Raw genomic sequence first — 16,749 nt, 5'->3', positions numbered from 1 at the left:
ACAAATGTTTGCTGGGCCAGGCAGAGACAATGAGACCCAGAGAGGAATTTTAACAAGCAGATGTTTCTAGGTTCCATTCTGTCTACCCACCTAGTTCATACTATAGTTATCTATGGTGATAGTTCCCCTATCTAATTCTTTTAGGAAGTTGGGGGAAGGTCAAAGATTCTTCCTGAGTCCTTTGTGCCTTGATTATTTTCAGCTCAAGATAATGCACAGGCCGAAGAGACAATTTAGGGTGACAAGTCTTGCTCCCCTACGCTCCTAGCCCACAATGCAGCAAGGCAAGTACTGTGAAAGAGGCAAGGAAAAGGAGGGAGGACACTGAAGAGGAGTATCTAACTCAGTTTAGGGGGCTCAAAAAAGGATTCCTTGAGGAAATTGCTCCCATAACAAACTGCCACAAACTTAGTACCTTAAAACAACACATATTTGTGTAGCATGGTAACTAGAGATATCAATACTGTATTGCACATTTGAAAGTTAAGAGAGTAGGTCTTAGAAAGTCTCATGACAAGAAAAAATATATTCTTTTTTATTTTTTAATTTTTATTTCTGTCTTTTTAGGGTCGTACCCGCACCATATGGCAGTTCCAGGCTGGGGGTCAAATTGAGCTGTAGCTGCTGGCTTGCCCCACAGCCACAGCAACGAGGGATCTGAGCCGAGTCTGCAGCCTACACCACAGCTTGAGGCAATGCTGCATCCTTAACACACCGAGCAAGGCCAGCGATGGAACCTGCATTCTCATGGATGCTAGTCAAACTCATTTCTGCTGAGCTATAATGGGAACTCCCAACACCTGAAATTAATACAATGTTCTTTGCCAACTGCATCTCAATTTTTAAAAACCCCACAAACTTATTATCTGGCAGTTCTGGACACTGGAGGTCCAAAGTCATGGTGTCGGCAGAGCTGTATTCCTTCAGGATGCTCTAGGGGAGAATTGAGTCCTTGTCTTTTCCATTTTCTGTAGCCCACCCACATATCTGGGTTCATGCCCCTGTCTAGCAATGGCATCACTGAGCTCCACTTCCATATCACATTCTCTCTCACTCATTTCCTCCTGCATCCCTCTCTAAAGGGCCTCCATGATTACATTGGACCCATCCAGTTAATCCACTATCATCTCCCCATCTCAAAATTCTTCACCTAGTCACATCTGCAAAGTCCCTTTAGCCATGTAAAGTACCAGGTTCTGGGGATGGGCTGCGGATGTCTTTGGAAGGTCGGTATTCAGTCTACCACAGTAAGTAACCATAAAAGGAGGTTGGAGAGTCTTCCAAGGCAGTGGAAACATGTGGGGAAATCCAAAAAAACATAGAGGAGAAAGAGAGTTTTGGAATTTTATGGTTCAGTATCTCTGGGCATATTATAATACATAAAAAATAAATGGTATTTACCTACCTTGTCATGCAGGGTGAGATAATGCATGTAAAATGTTAAAAACAACCTATTCATTCTGTACTGAGACATAATGATACCCATGATGATGATAAGAGGAGGAGGAGGAAATATAGAAAAGTGGCCAAAACAGAAAGCAGGAACTGGAAGAAGAGTGAGCTTCGTGAGGTCTTGTCAAATTAGCCTGAAAGGAAACCATTGGAGAATTTTAACAGAAATGTGGCATGATTACATGCTTATTTTAGTTGGCTGCCCTTGCTGAATGGACAACAGACTGTGGGAGAGGAGTCTAGAGGTAGTAAGTAGGACCAGGATAAAGGTGAAGTAAGTTAAGCGCTTGCTTTGTATGCACCACTTAAAGAGGCTCCCAAAGACCCAGGAAACAAGATTGACATTTTAATGCAATATTTAATGCAATGTTTTCAAAAATCAAAATTAATGCCAAAAAATCCATGATGAACAACTTATGAAAATTTTAAATAAAGGCAGAGTGACTACAGAGATCATTGAAAGGATGTTGTCATAATCTAGGTACGAGAGCATGACAGCCTGAAGCAGAAGAGTAGCACTCTCTATCAATACCGTTGGATAGATCAAGGAAAACTGAGAAAGGAGATGTGGCAGAGGAGGCTTGGTGATGTCTTTTACTACTAGAGTATGTTCAAAAGGAGGCAAAAGTTTAGATAGGGGGAGCTGGTAGAGTGTGTAAAGGAGAAAATCAAGTTTTTCTTTAAGCATATTGAGTTTAAGAAACCTCTGACACTTTCAGAGTTCCCATCGTGGCTCAGTGGTTAACAAATCCAACTAGGAACCATAAGGTTGCAGGTTTGATCCCTGGCCTTTCTCAGTGGGTTAAGGATCCGGCGTTGCCGTGAGCTGTGGTATAGGTTGCAGTTGCGGCTCGGATCCTGCGTTGCTGTGGCTCTGGTGTAGGTCGGTGTCTATGGCTCCAATTTGACCCCTAGCCTGGGAACCTCCATATACCATGGGAGTGGCCCAAGAAATGGCAAAAAGACGAAAAAAAAGAAAGAAAGAAAAAGAAACCTCTGATACTTGCCACTGGCGATCCAGTAGGCGATTGAAATACATGAATATAATGAACCAAAAAAATGTTACCCAGCTTTCCTCCTCCCCCACCTGTTAGCCCCTAAGTTTCTTCACTGCTGTTTCTCTGTCAGACCAGTGCTTTAGGAACAAAGAAAAGGATCTTGAAGGACCTAATTCCTTGGGTTATAGGAACAAAAAGTTAGGGACTGGGGTTCCTGTTGCGGCTCAGCAGATTACAAACCCCAGTAGTATCCATGATGATGCAGGTTCTATCCTGCATTTAAAGATCTGGGGTTGCCCTGAGCTGTGGTGTAGGTTGCAGACTCTGCTCTGATCCAGGTTGTTGTGGCTGTGGTATAGGCTGGTGGCTGCAGTTCTGATCTGGGGTTGCCTTGAGCTGTGGTGTAGGTTGCAGACTCTGCTCTGATCCAGGTTGTTGTGGCTGTGATATAGGCTGGTGGCTGCAGTTCTGATCCAACCCCAAGCCTGGGAACTTCCATATGCCGCACATGAGACCCTAAAAAGCACCCCCCCCAAAAAAAAAAGTGGGGAGCTAATTTTCAGAAGGGAAATTATCAGGAACCATCAGGCACATGATGGAGCAACTGATGGTTCTTCCCTCTGGCCCTGAATCATTTGCAGATCATTACATTCAGCCTCACTGTTCCTCTGTGGTTCATGTCATCAGCTGCATCAACCTCTAACCTTTATTGGTACTGTCACTTGTTGACAACTTGGTCATTCCTTCTTTCTCATCACAGACTTTGATCCCTGGATGAGCCACACACACACATAATTATTATTATTGGAAAATCTCTTACTCTAAAATCTTGAATTCAAATACACTGCTCCAGGACTTTTATCTTCCAACTCTTCCCTTCACCACGCATAGTACATCAGTTCTTTGGACTCATCAAGACTTCATGGTCATTGACCCTGTTGACTAGATGTCTATCAACTCCTTTCCACCTTTACTTCCATTCCTATCCAGTTTTCACTGCAGTGGCACATCACTTCAACCATTTTTCCTGCCAATAGCCTCAATTGCCGTGCTTTGTTTCCCATTGTCATGTCCTTTGATAGACTCTAACTCTTGGGAATCATCACATATATAGGTGCATGTTGTGTACTGCTCAAGAGCACTCTACAAATGGGAGCCAACCCAGGCTCTATTCTGAGTTCTGGGGTAGTTCTTCAAGGGTTTAAGCTTTTTGTCCTTCCTTCCTTTTTCTCTCTCCCTTTCCTTCCTTCCTTCCTTCCTTCCTTCCTTCCTTCCTTCCTTCCTTCCTTCCTTCCTTTCTTTCTTTCTTTCTTTCTTTCTTTCTTTCTTTCTTTCTTTCTTTCTTTCTTTCTTTCTTTCTTTCTTTCTCAGCTGCACCTGTGGTATTTGGAAGTTCCCAGGCCAGATATCAAACCCACACCACAGTACTGACCCAAGCCACTGCAGTGACAACACTGGCTCCTTAATCCACTGCACCGTAAGAGAACAACATGCATAACTTTTTTTCTAATCTGTCATGTTGTCTAGTGCTGAGGCTCACAAACTATGGACTCCATGATTCAAAGCCACTTGTTGCCTGTTTTTGTGTGGCCCACAAGCTAATATTTATTTGTACATTTTAAAGCAATTGAAAAAAGTAAAAAAAAAAAAAAAAGTTCGTGACACAAAAAAAAATTGAATTCAAATTTTGGTGTCCATAAAGAAAGTTTTATTGGAATACAACCATGCTTATTCATTTATATATTGTCTATGGTGGATTTCACACTACAGAGTTGAATAGCTGTGATCCACATGGCCCAAAACTCCTAAAGTATGTACTATCAGTCTCTTTACAGAAAAAATTTACCTATCACTGATCCAGCAGTTCTGCTGTCTATCTTCTCTATCCCAACACCTGTGCTGTTAAATATTTGCTAGAGAAAATCTGTCAATTACATCAGTTGGTGAATTGGATGATACATTTATGATCTTTAACCCCACCTGGAAACGCAACACTACCTTCTTAGCATTCTAATTTCTGAAGTCAGCTCTCTCCTCACCTTTCACTTTTTCCACTCTTCTAAGCCTCCAGACAGTTCACACCCTCATCCTAACAGGTGATGCACCTCTAATCTGTAGGTGAAAATAGAAGCCATCAGACTGGCATTCCCTCAGTTTCCTGTTCCTATGCTTACAAATATGTCCGTGCTTGCCCTCATTCTTCCTTTACTACCTCTTGTTTCAGTAGAAGTAGGGACTTCTCAATCATTTAAGGGAAATCCTTCAACCAGTGCTCTGGAGCTCCTCATCTTCTTCTTCAGTCTTCTACTGTAAATGATCAGCTTTTCTCTCCCTTGAAGTCCAACATCTCCCTGCCTATTGGGTCCTTATCATTAGCATTTTGACAATGCTCTGTTAGTTGACACAATTAATCTCACCATCCTTGAAACCATGTTTTCACTTGGCTTCCAGGATATCACATTTCTGATTTTCCTCTTTCTTCATGACCTGGTCCTCCTCTCTCTCATTTGCTGGTTCCTTCTCATGTCCCCAACTTCTAAACCAGTAGTTTAGTCAGACTTTGTGGACACCCAAATATTCTTAGCAATTATTGAGAACCTCAAAGAGCATTTGGTTATGTGCCTTATATCTATTGATATTTGCTTCACTAAAAATTAAAATTGAGACTTAGAAAATTGTTAATTCACTTAAAAATAATAATTATAAACCCATTATATGTTACCATAAATACTCAAAAATAATTTTTATTAAAAAATTTTAGGAGTTTCTGGAGTTCCCATCACGGCACAGCAGAAACGAATCCAACTAAGAACCATGAGGTTGCGGGTTTGATCCCTGGCCTCGCTCAGTGGGTTGAGGATCCCTCATTGTCATGAGCTGTGGTGTAGGTCGCAGACGTGGCTCAGACCTGGCATTGCTGTGTCTCAGGCGTAGGCCGGCAGCTACAGCTCCGATTAGACCCTTCATATGCCACGGGTGTGGCCCTAAAAGACAAAAGACAAAAAAAAATTTTTTTTAGGAGTTTCCTTGTGCAGTGAGTAAATGATCCAACAATGTCACTGCATTGGTTTGGTCACTGTTGTGACAATTCTTTCCTTGTCCTGGGGATTTCCATATGCTATGGGGTGCAGCTAAAAAAAAAAATGTTAATTGAGGTATAATGGACATGTAAAATTATGTTAGTTTCAGCTGTCCAACATAATGTTTTGATATTCGTATATATTGCAAAATGATCAACACAATAAGTCTAGTTACTATATATGTAACCACACATAATTAACAATTTTTTTCTTCTTGTGATGAGAACTTTTAAGAGCTACTGTCTTACCAACTTTGAAATGTGCAATACAAGGAAGTTCCCATTGTGGCTCAGTGGTAAGGAGCCCAACTAGTATCTGTGAGGATGCAGGTTCGATTCCTGGCCTCGTTCAGTGGGTTAAGGATCTGGCATTGCCGTGAGATATGGTGTAGGTGAAGGTCACAGAGGCAGCTCAGATCCCGTGTTACTGTGGCTGCAGCCTAGGCTGACAGCTACAGCTCCAATTTGACCCCTAGCCGGGGAACTGCCATATGCTGCAAGTGCAGCTCTGAAAAGCAAAAAGAAAAAAAGAAAAAGAAAAAAGAAAAAAGAAATATGTGATACAGTAAGTATTATTAACTGTAGTTACCATACCATACATTACATATACAGGATTTATTTATTTTATGACTAGAAATTTGTACCTTTCTCCTTCTTCACTCACTTTACCAACATCCAGCCCTTACCTCTGGCAACCACCAGTGGTATCTCTGTGTCTATAAGCTCATTTTTTAAGATTCCACATTTGTGACATTTTATGGTATTCGTCTTTCTCTGTCTGATTTATTTCACTTACTGTGTTCACTCAAGGTCCGTTAATGTTGGCAGGATTTCCTTTTTCATAGCTAAATAATATTCCTCTGTGTGTGTGTGTGTGTGTGTGTGTGTGTGTGTGTGTGTGTGTGCACACGCATGCACACCATATCTTCTTTATTCATTTACCCATCAGGGGACACCTGGGTTGTTTCCATGTCTTGGCTATGGCACGTGGTCATGTATATGGCATTCATATTAGTGTTTTCATTTTCTTCAGATAAATTACTCAGAAGTAGATCACATCATACTGTTGTCCACAGTGACTGCACCAGTTTGCATCCCCACCAACACTGTACAAGGGCTTAAGTACCATTTTTACGAAAAAAAGAAAAAAAAAAAAACTGTATTCTTCGGAAAAAAGTAGTGAGAAAATTGACATTGTTTGACACGTTTGAAAACCCCTTTACCATCCAGTTTAGAGGTCCAGAAGTCCAAACTATGGCCTACAGGCCAAATTTAGGCCATTCCTATTTCTGTAAATACAAATTTATTGGAACATAGCCATGCTTATTCTATTTCATACTGTTTATGGCAGCTTTCCCACTACAATGGAAGAGTTGCATTTTTGTGACAGAGGCATATGGCCTGCAAGTCCTAAAACATTAAGTATCTGGACTTTTATAGAAGATGTTTGCCCATTCCTGGTCTAATTGGCCTACTTTAATAGAAGCCAGCTGGATTCTGATTTCTGCTTCTTACTCAATCTATTGGAATTATGTTGTTTTGGTTGAAGTTACCAAATCTAAGTTCATACTGTTCACTGCATGACAGGCCAATAAATAAAAAGATGAGACATCGATGCAAGGAATAGCGATTTAGTGCAGAAAACCAGAAGAATGAGAAGATGGTGGACTAGTGCCCTAAAGAACCATCTTACCTGAGTTAGAATTCAGGCTTCTTTTATACTAAAAGGAGAGGGAGGTATGGCTTGTTGCTGCAGACTTCTTGGTGCCCAAATCCTTTGTTTTTATAGTTGTTCACTTAGATTTGGTAACAATGTTCCCATAAACCTTCAACCAGACAAATATTATTCTCTGTTCTGCAGCTTTTTATCTCTATATGCATGGAAAAGTGTTATACTTTTACAGGTCATGGAATTCCCGTCATGGCTCAGTGGTTAATGAATCCGACTAGGAACCATGAGGTTGCGGGTTTGATCCCTGGCCTTGCTCAGTGGGTTAACGATCCGGCGTTGCCGTGAGCTGTGGTGTAGGTTGCAGTTGCTGCTCGGATCCCGCGTTGTTGTGGCTCTGGCGTAGGCTGACAGCTACAGTTCCAATTCGACCCCTAGCCTGGGAACCTCCATATGCTGTGGGAGTGGCCCTAGAAATGGCAAAAAGTCCAAAAATAAATAAATAAATAAGTCAAAGCCTTGAGAATGGGCTATCCTATATATTTCAGGCTATAGGCAACATTCTTTTGCAAAGATGCAGAGCCAGCATTACTAAGCACAGGCAACAGAGCACAATGCTTAGGGCTCAAGGAATAGATTTAATATAAAATCAGTTTTCTTCTTTGTTACATCATGACTTTAAAAATTATTTTGTGTTCACAACTCCTAAATGTATTCTCCAGCCTGAATCATTCACCTACAGATTGAATGTGTATACGTATTTAAATTTTAACATTCTCAAGTAGAATTCCAGATTTTACTAGTAAGTCTTTCCTTAAATTACTGTTTGCCTTCCTCTCTATCTCATTATTTACTCTCATCGTCTGTCCACTTGCTCAGACAAAAAAAAAAAAAAAAAAAAAAAAAAAATATTTGCACAACGCTTGACTCCTTCTTTCTTTTTTACCTCACATTTAATTTGTCAGCAACCTTTGCAGAGGTAAAAACCAGATTCTTACCATTTTTCGCTATGTACTTAGCTACTATCCAAGTGGTCCAAGCCATCATCATATCGCCTGTATATTATTCCACCACTTTTCTAACTCCTTTTCCTGTTTCTTCCCTTAGTTACCTATGGTTATCTGGGTTCTCTCAATATAGCGGCCAGAATGGTCCCTTGGACAGATCAGATAATGTCACTCCTTGGCCCAAAATCTTCTACTGTTGGCCTATCTGTGTTATCTTAGTCTTAACAAAATCCTATAGAGTGGCTTAAACAATAGAAATTTATTTTTTTCACAATTGTGGGGACTAGAAGTCCAAGACCAGGGTGCCAACATCAGTGAGGTCTGATGAGAGCTCTTTGGTGACATTTACCTTCTCACTATGCCCACACATGGAGTAAGAGTAAGCATGCTTTATGGTGTCTCTTCTATAAAGACACCGCTCCTATTGGATTAGAGCCCCACCCTTAGGATCTCATTGATCTCATGATCTTCTAGCTCCATTAAGGCCTTATCTCAAATACAGCCCCAGAGGGGATTAGGACTTCAAGATATATGAATTTTAAAGGGAAACACCACACAGTTCAACCCATAACATGCATGTTTAATGAAAAATTAAGTACTGTGATTCCATTTCTTAAGAACACTGTTAATAGAAATGCTACTTGCACAGTACATTTGCCACTTTTATATCCACCATGGAGGCCACAGGAATGACTACTAAATGAGTACTAAAAATTCAAAAGATACACATATACTTCAAAAGTAAGTACTTATTTTAAAAAGGCTATGCCTCAAAACCAAAAATTTAACATGTGCAGGTATAGAAAGTCCATTAATGTATCACTTTGTGATGTGTTAGATCAAACAACTGTTGCAATAATTTCACTCGTTTTTTAATCAAATGTTTTCTTGTGCTCTTCCGAAAAGTAGAGTAATAGCTGTTAATGTGTTGGCTCCACTAGTGGAACAAGGGCTTTGTAAATAATTAAATGGTACCTCTTTTTATGCCAGTGTTATCAGATGCTTCAGATAAAAACTCAGGTCATTTCAATAATTTTTAAATCCAAAACATAGAATCAAAATTAAGTTTTCAGAAGGTTATTCTAAGGTACAACATCTAAACATATAACATTATTGTGAAAATTACTGTAAATGCCATTTTAAAAATCTCGGCATTGTGGAATTCCCTTGTGGCTCAGTGAGATAAGGATCTGGTGCTGTCACCGCTTTGGCTCTGGTTACAGCTGTGGCATGCGTTCAGCTCCTGGCCTGGGAACTTCCTCATGCTGTGGGCATCACCAAAAAAATCTCAGCATGGAAACCTAATTTTTGCAAAGATTATTCAAATACAAAATACCAGGGAATCACTGCATTATAGTAAAAACAATGATTCTAACAAATTAAGAAAACTGTGGGGCAAAAATTGGTTCTAGCACACTGGTATTCATAATTGACAAGAAGACCTAGATGATGTCAAACAAGTACATGGAAAGAGGTTCAATATTATTAGTCACTCAGGAAATGCAAATTAAAACCACATGAGATACAACAATATACCTGTATTAGTCTTTTCAGGCTTCCATAACAAAATACTACCAACTGGGTGGCTTCAATGATAGAAATTAGCCTCCTTATGATCTAGAGGCTAGAGGTCAAAGATAAGGTGCTGGCAGGGTTAGATTCTGGTGAAGTCTCCCTTCCTGGCTTGCAGATGACTGCCATATTGCTATGTGGCCTTTTCTCAGTGAATGTGTGCCCTCCTGGTGTCTCTTCCTCTTCTTATGAAGACATCTACTGGATTAGGCCTTCACTCCTATGAATTCACTTAGCTTTAAAGATTCTATCTCCAAATACAGTTACATTAGGGGCTTAAGGCTACAACAAAGAAATTAGGATGCATTTCAGGCTATAATAATACTTATTAGAAAGGTTAAAAAAATTTAATGACAATACCAAACACAGGCTAAGATGCAGAGCAACTGGGACTCTCATAAATTGCTAGCAGGAGTGCAATATTCATGGTGATTTTAGGAAATAATTTGATAACTTCTTATAAACTGAAGTAAACCTTTAACATAAAGCATAACAATTGCACTCTTTAAGTGTTTACCCAAGAGAAGTAAAAACTGAAGTTCAAAGACTTCTACATGAATATAACAACTTTATCTATAACCCCTGAATTTGGAAAAACTCAAGTGTCTATCAGCTAGTAAACAGAAAAAAAATTATAACTCGTCCATGTAATACAATACCACTTAACAATAAAAAGAAATATATTTGTTTACTCCTTAACCACATTTGGGTTGATTTCAGTTTTGAGCTATTATGCATAAAGTTTTTCTTAATATTTAGGATCAAGTCCTTATGTAGACATATATTTTCTTTTCCTTTGGATAAATACTGAAGAGTGGAATTGTTGGTTTGCATTTTAAATGTATGTTTAATTTTTTTTTTTTTTTTTGTCTTTTTGCCATTTCTTGGGCCGCTCCAGCGGCATATGGAGGTTCCCAGGCTAGGGGTCGAATCGGAGCTGTAGCCACTGGCCTACACCAGAGCCACAGCAACACAGGATCCGAGCCGCGTCTGCAACCTATACCACAGCTCACGGCAACGCCAGATCGTTAACCCACTGAGCAAGGGCAGGAATTGAACCCGCAACCTCATGGTTCCTAGTCGGATTCGTTAACCACTGCGCCACGATGGGAACTCCCAAAATGTATGTTTAATTTTGTAAGAGACTGCCAAACTATTTTCCAGTACGGCCATACAATTTGCATTCTCCTCAGACAAACTATGAATTCTGGTTGCTTCATATTCTCCAACACTTGATGTTATCAGTCTTTCTTTCTTTCATTTATTTGTTTATTTGTTTATTTATTTATGTATTTTGTCCTTTTAGGGCCACACCAGCGGCATATGGAGGTTCCCAGGCTAGAGGGTCTAATTCTAGCTGTTGCTGCCAGCTACACCAGGGCCACAGCAACGCCAAATCTGAGCCACATCTGAGACCTAACCACAGCTCACAGCAACGCTGGATCCTTAACACACTGAGCGAGGCCAGGGATGAACCCGAAATCTCATGGTTCCTAGTCAGATTTGGATCTGCTGTGCCATGACGGAAACTCCTGTCAGTCTTTTAAATTTTAACCACTCTCATGGAGAGGTTATGGCATCTTACTGTGGTTTTAATTTGTATTTCCCTCATGACTTATCACACTAAGCATTTTTTTTTTCAGTGCTCATTTTAAAAAAATAGACTTTGTAAAGAACAGTTTTAGGAACTTGTCCAGTGGCTCAGCAGGTTAAGAGGCTTCTCTAGTGTTGTCACTGCTGTGGTGTGGATTGGATCCCTAGCCTGGGAAATTTTTATATTTGGCATGACCAAAAATAAAAAAATTATGTTCCTATTTGGCTTCTGCTATGGCGCATTTGTTTAAGGATCCAGCACTGTCACTGCAGTGGCCTGGGTTGCTGCTGTGGTTCAGGTTCATCCCTGCCACATGAACTTCCACATGGTGCTGTAGGTGCTCCCCTCTACCCAAAAAAGAACAGTGTTAGGTTCATGGCCTTCCCTGGACTTTCAGTGTCCTCCCCTCATTTCTTAGATATTGAATCTCTGAGGCTCTGCCTTTGGCCCTCTTCTCTCCAAAATTCCCTTCACATCAAGCTCCTTTATTTACTCTTAGGGCTTCAGATACTATCTAAATGCTAATGATTTTATAGTGTTTAATGGTAATAACTATGAATGTTTTATAAGCAAAACACCTCATATCTTCTACTACTACCTTATGATACTCCTGTAAACAGGAAGAACGTTCACCTTAGAATCCCCACATTGCTTAGCAAAGAATAGGCAGACATCTGCTTAGCCTGTGAGGTCGACTACTGTATGTTTCCTACCTTCAAAATGTGACACTACACTACATGAAAAAAATACACCTGATCCAAGGAAAGAGCAATAAATGAGATAATAATCATATGGTCCATAATTGCTTTCAGACTAAAGAAGAGGACTTCAGATGAGGTTGAGCCTCCACAAGAAAGCTCTAGGAGGTGAGAGCTCTTGAACATGGCCTTAAAGGGGAAGTGCTGTTTCAATATGCAAAGAGGAGAGAACTTTGTGTTCCAGGCACAGGGGAGGCTGTGTGCTCAGGGTTACGTATGGGGCAGTGACTATGCGATGAGTAAAGTGGTACCTCCCTTCTGAACTTTAAGATCCTTCTTTCATGTCCACTTAGCTAATACAAAATAACTGTGTCAAATTGGCAGAGTAAGCTGTATGATCTCCACTTTACACATGATCTAAAGAGAAGTCATGTGACAGGAAAAAGGCAGAGCCAGGACCAAAACCCCTGACTCTAGTCTTTTTTTCTAAAACTACTTATCACTCTGAATTATTTGTAGAAACCAAAATCCATATACTTATATGGTTTTTTCCCCAACTCAAGATAGGTTTTCTCTTAAAGACCTATATTTAATAATAAAGGAAAGTTAACTGTGTAGATGAAAAGGGTTTATAGGGCGCAAAAACACATCATTTGCTGCAATTGCCCCTTTTAGCTCTAAAATATTTTTCAGATCTATCATAATTTGCTCAAAGGAATGACAATTTCTAATTAAATTATTTCAAGTGTCTTTCTAAACTTTCTTACATTCCATTTGCACATAATTGTGACTGCAAGACTGTTATCTTATACTTCCATTGTATTTGACCAGGATAAAATTTCAAATTAATTTCCTCCATTGCTGCATGTGAAAGCGATGTGAAGTAATAGCACTGAGTCATCAAAGAGCAGAACTTAAGAAGAGGATCAGAGGCAATTCCAGTGTCAAAGATGGTAAAGGAGTTAGATTTATTTGAGAAATGAAAAAGAAAGGTCTGCAAAAGGAAACTATAAACTTCAGGTCCCACAAATCCTAGATCCAACCCTTCCTGGAAATCTGCTTCTTGTCTGGGAAAACCGCTGAGTTCTCTGGGGCAGTTTTTGAACAATTCTGCTTCTTACAGTGCAGTCCTCAAAAAAGAAAACAAAAATCTCTTTCTTAGCAGTTCATTACTTGAAATATCTAAATATTCAAACTAAATTTTAGAAATGCAAAATTTAACCATTAAATTAAACAAATAGAAAAACAAAAACAGGAATTCCCACTGTGGCTCAGTGGTAACGACCCCAACTAGTATCCATGAGAACTGGGGTTCAATCCCTGGCCTTGCTCAATGGGTTAAGGATCTGGCGTTGCTGTGAGCTGTGGTGTAGGTCTAAGACAAGTCTCCGATCCCACGTTATTGTGGCTGTGGCGTAGGCCGGCAGCTACAGCTCCAATTCAACCCCTAGCCTGGGAACTCCCATATGTCATGGGTGTGGCCCTAAAAAGACAAAAAAAAAAAAAAAAAAAGAAAAGAAAAGAAAGGAAAAGTATACACATATATGGTAGCATTTATTACTTTTTATCATAAGCTGTACTTAACATTGATGAACTCTCCGTCCACATAATATTAATGAGAGTATTTCAGTGACCTTGGCAATGACTCTGAAAAAAGATGACTTGAGGTTATTAAAATTAATATTTGATTTATTAAAGTTATAAATTTCAAAACTTATTTCTTCTTAAAATTTTAATTTGACTTATCAAATTATTAATTTATAAATCTGAGAAAAGTTTACATTTACTTTAAAGAGGATTTTTTTTTTTTGTCTTTTTGCTATTTCTTGGGCCGCTCCCGCGGCATATAGAGGTTCCCAGGCTAGGGGTCTAATCGGAGCTGTAGCTGCCAGCCTACGCCAGAGCCACAGCAACGCGGGATCTGAGCCGCGTCTGCGACCTACACCACAGCTCACGGCAATGCCAGATCCTTAACCCACTGAGCAAGCGCAGGGACCAAACCCGCAACCTCATGGTTCCTAGTCAAATTCGTTAACCACTGCACCATGACGGGAACTCCTAAAGAGGATTTTGATTAATATTTAGTCCCATTTATAATTTTAAATAGTTCAATTATCTGATCCACAAAACATCCCAAGTATTTAAATAACTCTTAAATCTAGAAAACTAAACATATGTATGTATTTACATTAAATATCAAGTTATTTTAAAAGTTGAAACACTGTTTATAAACCTAATAGCTTTTTCCTATGCTTTTCAACTTAAAATTACAAATATCAATCAATGAAACTTTTATATTGCAATTGTAGCATAATCTGTAAAATATTAAATACACTAATTCTTTAAAGCAATAAAACATAAAACATTAAAATATACCAATGATAAACAGCTTATTCCAGAACCTACCATAAAAATATTAATACTGTAATTTTGCTTTGTGTCATCATCTTAATATGCATTTCTTAAATGGAATTCTGCATTCTCATCATGGATATATATGTATATTAAAATAATATCTAATAAATGTTAGTACTTCTGTCAGAATTTGGCCTATGGCTTCTCCTTATTGTAAGGTACTACTGTTAGCAAAGCTGTTGGGAATTGGCAGGAAGGGGGGGGAGTAGAGAAATAGCCCTGTCTACCTTTGCTAGAAGCCACCAGTATGTACAAAAATATTTTGAAAATTGCTAAGTGGCTAAGTTAGCTTAAGACATTTTGAGACACTTACATTGTTTTTCAAACCCTAGCAGAGGTTCCTGGAATATAATAGACTATCAGTAAATAGTTGATAAACCAATCATTGCCTGAATTATTATATAAAAGTATAATCATGTTTTATTCTTATTAAATGTGTTATCAATTTGACAGCAGAACATTGCTGTTTATATGTCCCACTCTCATCTAAAATTCAATATATTCGAATCGCTAATTATTAAATCATTGTTTCCTTAAACGTGTTCCACCATTCCCCGAAATGTTCTCAAGCACCTCATTTCAGTTATTTATTGTTGCATGATAAACCAGCCCCATAATTTTGTGGATTTTAAACACAATCATTTATTCGTTCATGACTCTGCACTTTGAGCAGTGCTCAGTGGCAATGGCTTATCTTGGTTTCACATAGAGCAAGCTGAAGTTGTTCATGCATCTAAGAACTAAGCTGGGTAGAAATACTCAAGATAACTTCCTTCATAGGGCTGGAGGCTTGGCAGGGAGCACTAGAAACCAGGGCTTTTCTTTTCTAGTCTCTAGTCTCTCACTATTCGGTAGTCAAACCCAAGCTTATTTATATTGCTGGTTGACACCAAAAAAGCAGAAATCTCTTAAGGCATGTGCTTGGATGTTTTGGAACCTCACTTCTTCTTCTTTTTTCTTTTCTTTTTTTTATATAGTTGAATTACAATATTGTGTTAGTTCCAAGTATAGAGCAAAGTGATTCGATTATACATATTTTTTCAGATTATTTTCCATTATAGGTTATTACAAGATATTGGATATACTTCCCTGTGCTATACAAGTAAATCCTTGTTGATTATCTATTTTATGTATAGCAGTTTGTATCTGTTAATGCAGTAGTCCTAACAAACAGGCTTGTTATCTATGTTTGTGAGTCTGTTTCTGTTTTGTATACAGATTCATTTGTATTATTTTTTAGACTCCACGTTTAAGTGATGTCATTTAATATTTGTCTCTGTCTGACCTATCTCATTTAATAAGATAATCTCTGAGCCCACCCATATCGCTGTAAATGGGAATATTTCATTCTTTCTTTATGGCTGAGTATATTGTATATATATTCCACATCTTCTTAAACCAGTGGTCTATTCATGGGCATTTGAGTTGTTTCCATGTCTTGGCTATCGTAAATAGTATTGCTGTGAATATTTGCATGCATGTATCTTTTTAAATTAGTGTTTTCATTTTTTTTCAGAATTATGCCCAAGAGTGGAATTGCTGGATCACATGGTAACTCTATTTTAAGTTTTTAAGTAAACTCTATACTCTTTTCCACAGTGGCTACACCAATTTATATTCTTACCAACAGTGTACAAAGATTCCCTTTTCTCCACATCCTAACATTTATTTATAGACTTTTTGATGATGCCCGTTCTCAAAGGTAGGAGGTGATACCTCATTGTGGTTTTGATCTGCATTTCTCTAATAATTTAGAACGTCACTTCTAACACATTCTACAGGTCCATGCAGATCACAATCCAGGCCAAATTCTGGGGGAAGGAAATTAGGATCTACCTTTCTATTGGTGGAGTAACATGCATGTGCAGACGTGGGTGGCTACCTTTAGAAACAATCTACCATGATCTATCCTCTAGCAACACAATTTACCTTCCACCCACATCAAAATACATTCATCTCTTCCTTTCCTCCAAAACTCATCCCATTACTCTGCTAGCTCAACGTCCAAGATCTTGTCATCTGTATTAGGTCAAAATGTGAAGGAGTTGCTTCAGGTTTGCTTCGTCTTGATCTGGAGAACTGTGAGTTAAAAATACCTGTCTATCTACCCTCACCCCCTACCCCCCAACATACCAGTATACATTGGTGAGAAAAGGATAGGATAACTGCAAGAGAAATTCATGTTCTACAAACAGGAAGTGAAAGATACATAGAAGTCACATAGTAATCTAAAATCTGGCTGCGTGTGTCCCATTCCACAGACCC

At 38.9% G+C, this 16,749-nt stretch overlaps 1 long non-coding RNA gene across 2 annotated transcripts in view; it reads left to right on the top strand.

The window, feature by feature from the left end:
- The window catches only part of LOC110260726, a 50,865-nt gene that overhangs the window by 18,131 nt on the left and 15,985 nt on the right, over window positions 1-16,749 (top strand). For both annotated transcript variants that reach the window (XR_002344084.1, XR_002344083.1), the window contains exons 3-4: window positions 12,184-12,237; window positions 16,001-16,035. This is a non-coding gene — a long non-coding RNA (uncharacterized LOC110260726). The remainder of the gene's footprint in view (window positions 1-12,183; window positions 12,238-16,000; window positions 16,036-16,749) is intronic.

The sequence above is a fragment of the Sus scrofa genome, chromosome 5, assembly GCF_000003025.6.
Source record: "Sus scrofa isolate TJ Tabasco breed Duroc chromosome 5, Sscrofa11.1, whole genome shotgun sequence".
Classification (NCBI taxonomy): Eukaryota; Metazoa; Chordata; class Mammalia; order Artiodactyla; family Suidae; genus Sus; species Sus scrofa.
This window is presented reverse-complemented; position numbering and strand designations above follow the sequence as displayed.